General features: G+C 40.4%; 1 pseudogene across 1 annotated transcript; it reads left to right on the top strand.

Annotated features, from left to right (window-relative positions):
• Positions 1-4,986: 4,986 nt before the first annotated feature.
• LOC144649806 (collagen triple helix repeat-containing protein 1-like) lies at positions 4,987-12,663 on the top strand (annotated as a pseudogene). Its single transcript, XR_013569946.1, has 5 exons — positions 4,987-5,005; positions 6,362-6,436; positions 10,519-10,656; positions 11,628-11,800; positions 12,087-12,663. The product of XR_013569946.1 is annotated as a collagen triple helix repeat-containing protein 1-like (transcript).
• Positions 12,664-12,767: the final 104 nt, after the last annotated feature.

Below are 12,767 nucleotides of genomic sequence, written 5' to 3'. Positions count from 1 at the left end.
CCCTCCGAGGGGGCCAGTGCGAGTCCAACAACAACATCTGGACCAAACCTTCAATTTATTTCTTCTGAAATTGCACGAGTGCCGAAGCTGGATATTGCAACCTCTACTCCAGACGGATTCCAAATTTGGAAGCAGCGATGGAACTCTGCAGTGACAATTACAGCTTTCTCCGATCTTCCTAGAGAAACCCAACACGCTCTATTTACAAACGTCCTGAGCGATGACACCGTTAAAAGAATGAACATCTTAGGGCTACAAGATGTCAATGCTATCATTGAGTCTTTCCAAACCCAGGTATGTGGAAGTACAAGTATCTTTGTTCATGAATACGAGTTTCACAACAGGTCCCAAGGGACAAATGAGTCTTTTGAAGAGTTTTACATTGATTTACAGTCCCTGTTGAATAAATGCCAGTATGAAGATTGTTGCAAGACTGAAACTAGAATGTCATGTAAAGAGCGTGTTCTTCTTGCAAGATTAGTGGCTGGCATAAGGTCCAATGAGGTTCGTAAGAGTCTTCTGTGTATTAAAGATCTAACCCTCGAGAAAGCTGTTCAACATGTTCAAGTTGATGAAGCCACTTCATTTCAAGCAAACCAATTTTCTTCTCAAATAAACAAAACTGGTGCTTCTGCCTACAGAAAAGGCAAATCAAGCAATAACTCTGACAACAGCAATGCACCTCCTTCTGACATGTCAGAAGACAGCCCTAGGAAATGCAAATTCTGTATGAGGTTCCATGTATTCCGAAAGGAATTATGCCCTGCAAAAGATTCTATTTGCAAAGCCTGCAACACCAAAGGCCACTGGGCCAAATCCCTCATGTGTCCCAATAATTCTAAGACTGGTCCAAAGCGACCCAGCGAGGATAGGAAATCAGATGCTCATGCAGCACAGCCTGGCTCCTCTGGAAATCCTTCTCTTCAATTGATTTCAGCTGATGGAAAGTCTCAAATAAGCCACACTGCATCTGTTAAAACTATCAACCTTTCTGCTATTCCTAGTGTTGGAACTCACTGCTATGCTGACTTTGTTATTGGCAATCACAACTGGATTCAGCAGTGCATGGTTGATCCTGGTGCCAATATAAACTGTGTTGGTTATGACTGGATCACTCGTTTTGAAACTCCTGAATGGAACTATAACCTAGAGTGTGGTTCCGTTAAAGCTGCTGGTGGTCACAACCTTAAAGTTGAAGCACGCGTACTTCTGAAGATTTCCTGGCCCCCAGAAGACCCAATTCTCTCAGCTAGCCAATGGTTCCACATTATCCACGGTGAGGATGGAGTTGTCCTTGGCACTCCTGCTTGTCGAGCTCTTGGTGTCATAGATGACCAGTGGCCATTGTCTACTTTGGAAGAAAAAGTCAACCCCTCTTCTTCAACTGTAAAAACACTGCAGGCAGACCCTGCCCAGTCTTTACCTGGCAGCACATTACAGGACCAACTACACTCTGACGCCAACAATTTTGAGTCTCTACCTCCGCCTCCAGATGATGACCTGTTGTCTCACTTGAACTGGATGCACCATGCAGCAGATGACGTACAAGTAAATGTGATTGGAACCTCTTCAGAGCCAACCATCGCCGAGAGTTCAGAAGACTCTGATTTTTCATCCCTCTTACACGATTATGAAGACATCTTTGATGAGACTTTTCTTCCTGCCATGTCAGGTGAACCATTTAAGATCAATCTCAAGCCCAATGCTACACCCTATGCTCAGTTAAAGGCAAGAAAAGTTCCAATCCCTTACTTGGAGCAACTGAAGAAACAACTTCAGGAGATGGAGCAACTTGGAGTAATCTCACCATGCGAAGAACCCAGCCCATGGTGTCACCCAATCGTAATAGCCCCGAAGAAGGGCACTGATGAACTCAGAATTTGCATTGATTTCACTCGCTTGAATAAATTTATTCAGCGTGAATATCATCTCAGTAACTCTCCTTTTGAAGCTGTAACCAGCATTCCTCAAGAGGAGCTTGCATACTTCTGCAAGTTTGATGCTCGCCATGGTTACTGGCAAGTTCCACTTCATGCTGAATCACGTCCTCTCACCTGCTTTATTACACCATTTGGTCGATTTGTGTGTAATCGAGCTGCATTTGGAATTAACAGCATCTCTGAATGGTACAACCGCCGCATGGACAAGGTCGTTGCTGGCCTGGAAGGAGTTCGCAAAATCGTTGATGACATTCTGATCTATGCACCAAGTCTGTCTATTCTGAAGATGCGCACCTGTGCCTTCCTTGATCACTGTCGTCAGCATGGTGTCACGCTAAAACAAACAAAGTCGCAGCTTGCCGTTACAGAAGTCGAGTTTGGTGGATTTCGTCTGACGAAAACTGGCATCCAGACCAGTCCTGACCTACTAAAATCTATCAGGGATTTTCCTCGCCCACAAAACCTCACCGATCTCCGCTCATGGTTTGGGTTAGTAAACCAGCTTGGCAATTTCTCCAAGGAACTCACTGCAATTATGGCACCCTTCCGCCCTCTTCTTGCAAAGGATACAGTGTTCCAATGGTTGCCTGAACATGAACATGCCTTCCTGGAAGCGAAATCTCGCCTGAGTTCCACTCCTGTGCTAACATACTTCGCTGTTAACCAACCAACTATTCTTGCTACTGATGCATCTCGTCTCAAGGGACTGGGTTTCGTCCTCCTACAATTGGTAGATGATGTCTGGAAACCAATACAAGCAGGTTCACGCTTCTTGACTCCTGCAGAAAGCCGCTATGCTATGATAGAACTTGAGGCTCTTGCTGCCTGCTGGGCAATGAAGAAATGCAACATGTTTGTTCAGGGTTTACCACACTTCACCCTTCTTACTGACCATCAGCCTCTCATCCCAATACTGAATTCTAAGGGAATTGCAGATGTCGAGAATCCCAGACTCCAGCGACTTATGATGAAGATGCTGCCATATTCGTTCACTGCAGAATGGGTGAAAGGCAAGGATCATTTGGCTGCAGACGCTCTTTCTCGTTTCCCAGTGGATGAGCCATCACTCGATGATGAGCTATGTAACATTCATGCTGAAGCAGCTGTAAAGATCCAATTTGCTGATAAGTCAACTGAAGACCTACAACTTCATGAAGTTTTTCAAGCTCAGCAGACAGACCCTCAGATTTCTCAAGTTACAGAGTACATCAATTGTGGATGGCCTAAATCACTAGAAGAAGTAGCAACAGTTGCAAAACCTTTCTGGCCTATCCGTCACAACCTTTACCTCGTTGCACCAACCACTGGCAGATCTATTCTTGTAATGAATGGACGAACTGTTATTCCATCCTCTCTACAAAAGAAGATGCTTTTGGTTCTGCATGAAGGGCATCAAGGTGTTGATAAAACTCGCCGCCGTGCCCGTGCTTCCATCTATTGGCCTGGCATAGATCGCGAAATCGAAGACATGGTGAAACGATGCCACCAGTGTCTGACACATCTTCCAGTAAATTCTAAAGAACCACTGGAGCAGCCACCAATACCAACAAGACCTTGGGAGAAGCTAGGTGTTGACCTATTTAGCCTCGATGGAAATGAGTACCTCATTACCACCGACTATTTCTCCTTTTTCACTGAAGTGCATGATCTAAAGAAGAACAGTAAGGCGCCATTAGTGATCAAGGAACTGAAGAAGACTTTTTCGCGCTTTGGAACACCTGTGGAAGTAGTCTCTGACGGTGGCTCTCAGTTCACGTGTAAGGCCTTTGAAGATTTCTCACAAGAATGGGGTTTCCAACACACTGTGTCATCACCTACACATGCGCAGTCAAATGGTAAAGCTGAGGCAGCCGTAAAAAATGTCAAAAAGCTACTCAAGAAGTGTGGATCAATGAATCATGATGAATTTTGGAAAGGTATGTTAGCAATCCGCAACACTCCACTTGCCTGTGGGAAGAGTCCAGCTGAGTTGTTATTTGGCAGAGCACTGCATGACTTTCTTCCTCGAGTCCCAAACCCTAAGGAAGAATTTCTAACTCCCACCACAAGGAAGAAAATCCTACATGCCAAGAGTAAGGAGAAACTCTACTATGATAAACATACCAAAGTACTACCTCCTCTAGAACTAGGATCCCGTGTCGCAATTCGCTCTCGCAATGACACTGACTGGTCCCTTCTTGGAACTGTTATTGAAATTAGACCAAACCGTACCTTTGCTGTCGAAACTGACCGTGGTTCGGTGCTCATCCGCAACAGAAAGTACCTGAAGCTCACAATCTGACAATGTGCCTTTTCTACATGTTTGCGTTCCTTTTTTATTATCTCCTAAAGAGGGAGGGAGATGTTGTACGTTCTCTGATCTCCTCCTGTCGGGGGAGGGAGATGTTGTGTTATAACCTAGGGGACTGGGGAGGAGCACATGGTCTAGCTATCCAACAGTGTCGTGGCATGCATGTTTCTTTAAAACACTAACCAAGTCCCTGCGACTAGTCCCCTAGTGTGTGCCGACCTTAAAGGGTACCATAATTGGATAAACCATCCTTTGCTAAATCAATTTAAGTAAGCACTTATGTTATTGAATACTTTCGTGGCTGGTCTGACACGCATGTTTCGTCTCCGCCAAGAGACTCATCAGAGATCTTTCGGTGAAGCTAACTCGTCGAACATCGCGTTCGAAGTCCCGCTAGCGTCGAAATGATGGTGCAATCTCTGACTCGTCCCCAGTCGTCTTCATACAGCACGCGACAAAGATACAGCGGAGGGAGAGATGGGTGCCGAGAAAGGGAGCGCAAGGGGAGATGGGTAGGGAAATCATCCCCTGCTCCCCCACCTCGCGCGCGTGCTTCTCCCTTTGCCGCGTGCTATATGAAGACGACTGGGGACGATTCAGGTGCAATCTGGCCTTACATCGCGTAAGCATTCCCAATTGCGTAACGTGTAAATTGTAATTGGCTGTCATATGTCTTTTATGTAATTGGTTGATAAAGCAGTAAAGCATACCGTCTCCGTTGTATCACGTTCCATTAACTCGAGCACGCCCTAAAGAACACACAGATACAGTTTGGGTAAGTTGGAAGTATGAGTTTTTGCCTTGTACTCGATCGGTTTACTAGAACGTAATTTTAAAAGAAAAAATTGTATTTCAGCAGTCTCATTGGCTTTAAGATGGTAAATCACAGTATTTATTTTACTGACTAGTAACATTAAAACTGTGCTCCAAATTAGCAAGAGAAATTTTGGAAATGCAAATGCAATCGAATATCGAACTTTCGCGGCTACATTCCAGACTTAATCCGGTTAACGCTTCTATCCTGCTTCTGTCGTCGGGTCATTCGTTGCTACGCTACTAAATGAAACGAGACCTCTGTTTCAATTGATGCCTTCTTGAAAAGCCGGCGTCGGGTCATTCGTTGCTGACTTCGTTGACAGAATATGCCACCGTCAAGTTTTTGAGTTTCCTTAGAAGGAAGGTGACCAGACAACACGGCAGACTAGGGATAAAGTTTGTGAAAATAACTTTTACTGCTATTATAAAAGTATTAAATACAACTTCACTAGCTTTCAGTACCACAATAGTCTAAGCAAAGAATTTGGTACTTAAGCCTTGAGGAATTAAATTAAAAAGACTAATTCAGTTTCGCTTCGTGAAAGCATAATGTTATGGATAGCTCTCTCATAACTAATTCTGTAGCGAATATATCGCGTGAAACAAGCCAGAAAAAAATAGCTTTTATTGATCACACTTTTTCATGTACATATTTCTTTGTCGGTTGCTTTTTTCAGCAACTAAATCTAACGACGAATATGTATTTCTCGATATTCGACTCTTCGACTGCTTGGAACAAGAGCCCACTTCAGTAAACCGTTTCGTGTCGTGGCATGCATGTTTCTTTAAAACACTAACCAAGTCCCTGCGACTAGTCCCCTAGTGTGTGCCGACCTTAAAGGGTACCATAATTGGATAAACCATCCTTTGCTAAATCAATTTAAGTAAGCACTTATGTTATTGAATACTTTCGTGGCTGGTCTGACACGCATGTTTCGTCTCCGCCAAGAGACTCATCAGAGATCTTTCGGTGAAGCTAACTCGTCGAACATCGCGTTCGAAGTCCCGCTAGCGTCGAAATGATGGTGCAATCTCTGACTCGTCCCCAGTCGTCTTCATACAGCACGCGACAAAGATACAGCGGAGGGAGAGATGGGTGCCGAGAAAGGGAGCGCAAGGGGAGATGGGTAGGGAAATCATCCCCTGCTCCCCCACCTCGCGCGCGTGCTTCTCCCTTTGCCGCGTGCTATATGAAGACGACTGGGGACGATTCAGGTGCAATCTGGCCTTACATCGCGTAAGCATTCCCAATTGCGTAACGTGTAAATTGTAATTGGCTGTCATATGTCTTTTATGTAATTGGTTGATAAAGCAGTAAAGCATACCGTCTCCGTTGTATCACGTTCCATTAACTCGAGCACGCCCTAAAGAACACACAGATACAGTTTGGGTAAGTTGGAAGTATGAGTTTTTGCCTTGTACTCGATCGGTTTACTAGAACGTAATTTTAAAAGAAAAAATTGTATTTCAGCAGTCTCATTGGCTTTAAGATGGTAAATCACAGTATTTATTTTACTGACTAGTAACATTAAAACTGTGCTCCAAATTAGCAAGAGAAATTTTGGAAATGCAAATGCAATCGAATATCGAACTTTCGCGGCTACATTCCAGACTTAATCCGGTTAACGCTTCTATCCTGCTTCTGTCGTCGGGTCATTCGTTGCTACGCTACTAAATGAAACGAGACCTCTGTTTCAATTGATGCCTTCTTGAAAAGCCGGCGTCGGGTCATTCGTTGCTGACTTCGTTGACAGAATATGCCACCGTCAAGTTTTTGAGTTTCCTTAGAAGGAAGGTGACCAGACAACACGGCAGACTAGGGATAAAGTTTGTGAAAATAACTTTTACTGCTATTATAAAAGTATTAAATACAACTTCACTAGCTTTCAGTACCACAATAGTCTAAGCAAAGAATTTGGTACTTAAGCCTTGAGGAATTAAATTAAAAAGACTAATTCAGTTTCGCTTCGTGAAAGCATAATGTTATGGATAGCTCTCTCATAACTAATTCTGTAGCGAATATATCGCGTGAAACAAGCCCTGTTCGGTTATGTGCAAAAAAACGTTTAAGAGGAAATCTGCCAGGACTTCGAGTAGTTATTGGACAAAATTATGTACCAAAACTATTTACACCTGATTGCAAGCTTTTGTGTTTCTGCTTCAAATATCTTATCGAAAGAAATCTTTTCTAACAACACCAAACATCGAAAACTAATTTCGAAGTTCCACTGAATTCCCATGAATCGCTTAAAAGATGCGAGCTTTTGCCCATAGCTTGTGAACTTTGAATATCATTTTCTCAGACTCTGATAAGAAATTGTTGTACCAGAATTATTTCCACCTTATTGCAAACTTTTTTGTCACTGCTTCAAATATCTTATCAAAATATATTTTTTCTAACAACACCAAACATCGAAAACAATTTTTTAAGTTCCGCTGAATTCCACTGAATCGCTTAAGACGAATTTCCAAAATGGCTACACGTGAGATTTTGCCTATATCTTGTGAACTTTGAAATTCATTTTCTCAGACTCTGATAAGAAATTGTTGTTGGTGTTATCACGGATAATTACTTACATCTTTACCTTTTATTAAGGGTAGGAAATAACGCAATAGGATTTAAATTGTTCTGGTACTTGATTTTTGTCCAACTTTAATAAATATTACTCGACTTCCTAGTGGATTCCGTCTTAATTACGATTTTATGGGGTTTTTCTTTTGTTCTTATCGGTCTCTAACTAGGCCTTTCTCGATTATGCTAGTAAAACTGGCATTTAATGCTACTAGAAATTCTCGCATAAAGCCAAAAAAATGCTAAAATAATGCCTGATTTCTTTAAAAAATGCCACTTGAATTCCAAAGAATGCTTTGTTTTATTTCAAACAAAACGTACGAAATCTTACATTATATGCTCATATCAACAACAGGTGATAATAATTGTTTGTTTATAAAAATAAGAAATAAATAAAAAATATTAAATTTTTTGTTTAAAAAAAATTAAAAAAACACACACGTAAGTAACACAACACAAGTACACAAGTAACACAACGTACAAACAGTCGAAACAGACAGAAAACAATCAAATTAAGTAATCAAAACTGTGAAACTTTAGGATTATTTATCCTTCTGAGTTCTGAGTGCTGAAATCTGGATCACAGTCATGAAAAATGACAGAAAATGCTGGCAATTCTTTTTCAAGACAAAACGAAAAAAAAAATGCTCGTTTTCCCAAAAAATGCCGAAAAAAATGCTAGCATAATCGAGAAAGGCCTAGCTCTAACTGGCCATTATTTTATTTTCTGTTATTTGTAACATATTACAAACTAAAGAGAGAACTTTGGAAATACAAATTTAATACAATCCAGAAAAATAGCTTTTATTGCTATTATAAAAGTGTTACATACAACTTCACTAGCTTTCAGTACCACAATAGTCTTAGCAAGTAATTTGGCGCTAAAGCCTTGAAGAAAAAAATTAAAAAGACTCATTTTCTCGCTCGTGAGCTAATATGGGTGTGTCACTCATCACAAAATCTGTAGTGAATATATCGCGTGCAACCAGCCCTACTCAGTTACGTGCAAGACAACATGCATTACTATTTTAGGGCGTTTCTCTGGTTCTTGTCGGTCCCTAGCTCGCCATTGTTTCATTTTCTGTTTTAAAATTGTATTGTATTTAGTGATTATTTTGCTTTGTAGTTTGCATTATATTTTCTTCGTTGATTTTTTAGTTGTTTTCTTCCATGTCAAGCTGGATATCAGTATTACACTGATAGATATAGGCCTCCAACTATTTATACAGTGATATACAAGATCATTCAGGTTTTAGTCGACTCACTTGAACTGCCCAAGAGGTCAATATATATATATACAGTCGGCTGACTAGTGCAACACAAAACGCTTAAAATATGCATATCGGTGTGGTCGAATTTACAGAACTTAAGGTCGCGGGGGACACCTTAACTCATCATTATGCATTTATTTAAAGCGTATGCACGAAGTGCAACGACTGACATCGACAACTTTACGAGATATTCATGACTGGATAAAAATATGGGTGCATGTTTCTTTGATATTTTAACAAATTTTAAACAAAACTTGGCGTTATACGTTTATATAGATTGTAGGAAGTCTATGAGCTAATTTTTATTCAATTTGTTTTTGTTTCTGCAACTCAGAGTATTTATAATAATATTCGGCATAAACAATCGTGTCCTTCATAAACGCATTGTTTTCACCATAAAAGCGTGGAATATAATTACCATAATTACATCTCTCCTTTGGAAACTGATCGTGTTTTGGTCGGGACACCTTCGGAAATCTCAAAGTTTGGACTTTCCGACAATTTTGTGGCAGAGAATACAGCGCGGATACAGACCTTCGTGACTTGCCACTGCAGATAGGTAAACTATGGATATTGTAGTGTGTCATAACAGAGGCGGAATTTTAAAAGAGCGCTTTTAGAAAGAGGTAGAATGCATTAAATTAAAATTTGCGCATTTAAACCGCCATAACTTGTTGGCAAATTTTAAATTAAAAAATCCGCTTCTGTTATGACACTCTAGAGATATTGACTGATAAGTTTTTGACAAGATCACAGTCTGCTGTCTCCTACTCGTTCCGCAAACTCTGCCACAAAATCATGTTTTTCCCAATTTGGCACTAACGTGGCTATAACATCGCCGTTAAGTACAATCTACCAAATATAAGATGACATACATAATTTTTCATCATTTCTTTATGTCTCTGTAAAATTTGAGCTTAATCGCACCCATAACAGCCGAGAAATAAGCGTTTTAAAAGATGCAGGTCAAGCAAAATTTTGCTTCATGAATTTATTCATGCTGTAGGTATCCCCCGCGACCTTAAATACGATATTTATTTAATTATTTATTAATAATTCAGTGATCACACTTTCTTGTGTTTTTATTTCTTTGTCGGTTGCTTCTATCTTAGTAGTCTGCGACAGTAGTCTTAGTATCTTTGTGGGTTTTGTGACAAAGTTAATGCGCTATTGAATCTATCTTTGCGAGGACATTAATGCGCTATAAAAAAAATACCAACACAGAAAGTGTTTCCATCTGAATCAAGTATCCTGTTTGCGATGGATTTGTTCGGTTCTTGGACCAAACCTCGGAACTAAAAATATTCAACTACTGGTGGTACATCAACCAGTAGCCCTTAGTTTGCAGCGAGTTTAATTTGATGTCCCTATTTTCGTAACCTTGTGGTAGAGAGATTAAATATTGAAGAGGCGTCGTTGGTGGAAATTGACAAGCTGAGATCAGTCAGTGTCCATTTTGGAACTTATAACTGCATAAAATCCACAAGTATGAGTGTTAATGAAACATGTAGAGCCTTAAGGAGGCTACTTAAGATATCATAAATATAGTCATAATACCATCATCTATCTATCCACCGACGTAGTTGTAAACAGTGCTTGGTTTTAATCCTTTAATTCGCCTTTCAACAGACACGAACGATTAAACAGCTACAGCCGCGGTACAGATTAAAATTATCCTTGTGTTGTGAAGAGGCCATCATGAAGCTGCATCTTTTCTCCATCGCTTTGCTGATTTTCTTGACTGCGTATCATTGCAATGGACAATCGGTAAGTCTGTATGAAGATGTATCCCACCGCATTCTTGAAATACGATGGCCAAAGAAAAAGATTATTTACTGTATCACATATGTGCGGTTCGACCGCGGTCAAACGTCAGAAATATGCAAAAAACAAGAAAAGTACTTGAAAGATAAGGTTTTAATCTTCACAGTTCAAAGTTCGATTCATAACCGGTATCCTAAGAGTTTACTAAGTTTTTTGGAGCTTTACTAAAAAAGTTCTACTTGTTTGAAAATAGCGATATGCGGACTTGTCGACGCCATTTTGTCAAAGCGCTTTGGTTCGGATGCGGAACATTAAAAAGTAAAAACACTCGTTTACCTGAGGAAATGGGAATATGTTAACACTCAGGAGCTATTTTATCTATCCTTGCTCATACTGAAACTTCATAATGAACGAAATTTCCCGAAATAGAAAGAAAGGCTGCCTGAGACGTTTGACCGCGGTGAAATGTGCGGTATGGTCAAGAGACATTGAAAACCGTCAGGGATTACGAGAAGAATCTATCCCGATTTAATCAAAGTGTCACTGAATATTGGAAAAAGTTCTTGCAGAAATGTAGGTTGTTTCACATTTACCCAAAGTTTCTGTGATTTTAAGCTCCTCCCTTTATTAACCCCCCCCCCTCTCATGAGGACTAGGAAAGTAATAGCCCCTCTCCCCCCCCCCCCCCCAATAAAGAAAAAAAACTGATATTGAATCACAATTGCACTGTAACAGAAGGCTAAATTTATAATGATGACACCGTTATTCTTGGTAGTTGAAAGAACTTCATCATCAAATTATGAATGACTAATTCCTTAAATAAAATTTATGTAATTACTGTGATATCATACTTTTGGTGAAAGTTTAAATAAATTCATAGAGACCCTTCGAAAAATGCATGTGTTGCTGTCCTCTCACGAAAACCGTTTTAACAACAACAAACGTTTTAACGTTTGTTATAATTTCTCTCACAGCAATGTGCTCAAGGCCCACCCGGCTCACCCGGAACTCCAGGAACTTCTGGTACCCCAGGGACACCAGGGACACCAGGACGACACCAGGAACTCCGGGAGGCTCCAGACGATGGAAGCAGTGTGCTTGGAATTATGATGGTACAAAGGATGGCAGGGACAGTGGACAAGTACATGTAAGGATGACAACTTCAAAATAAGAATTATAAATAAGTCATACATCATGCGTTTTGTTTGCACGATCATAAGTTATATTGTATACTAGTTATAAAGAAGCTTTGCCGGATTTATTTGCTAATTAGGTGAATCTGTGTGTTGGTATTAGTGGCTAAAGGGTTAATGAATGTCACTCGCTTGCTTCGTTTAAAAAGTTGCTCAAATTGAAAGAAAAAGACAACCATATTTTATGACTGAACTTGGGGTTATTTGTTGATTTTTGCACTTTGTTTTGTACTGTTGCAGGAATGTGATTTTGTCAAGCTGAGGGGTGATTCATACCTTCGTGTGGTTTACATGGGTAACATTCGGATCCAAGGTTGTACCAACTGCTGTAAGAGATGGTACTTCACTTTCAACGATGCAGAGTGCAAAAATCCTACCCCCATTGATGGAGCCCTGCACCAAGGCATGAACCTGAACATTCACCGACCTGCCAACATAGAAGGCTACTGTGGCGGGATTGCTGCTGGCAAAGTACGAGTTGGTTTTAGCGTTGGCAGTTGTCGCGTTCCATACAACACTAATGGCGATGCCTGGACCAGTTGGAATCAGGCAAACAGGATCATCATTGAGGAAGTGGAACCTCCAGTTGCTTAACTTGACAAAAATCATTACAACGGTGTACGCCTTAACGGGTTTCAAACCTATAAGACCTATAAGCACATCCATCATGGTTGTTATTAACATATAAAAGTGACAGTTTACTTGTGCACTTGAATTAAAAAAAAGCTGTAAAACGTAGAGTTGAAATGTATTTTCTATGGGAATCAATAAGCTGACAAATGTAAAATGTGGACCATTAAAGAGTAAACGCAAGGTCTTTCTTGTTGTTTATTTTACTTACATTTGTAAATAAGCTTCATTGGTAGGTTATGTAACCAAGTGAAAAAAGGCGTGTCGCGATTTTTTAAACACAAATAAACT

Source organism: Oculina patagonica, chromosome 4 (assembly GCF_052425735.1).
Source record: "Oculina patagonica isolate OP01 chromosome 4, crgOcupat, whole genome shotgun sequence".
NCBI classification, from domain to species: domain Eukaryota; kingdom Metazoa; phylum Cnidaria; class Anthozoa; order Scleractinia; family Oculinidae; genus Oculina; species Oculina patagonica.
The sequence above is the reverse complement of the archived record's forward strand: the minus strand, read 5'-3'. Positions and strand labels throughout refer to the sequence as shown.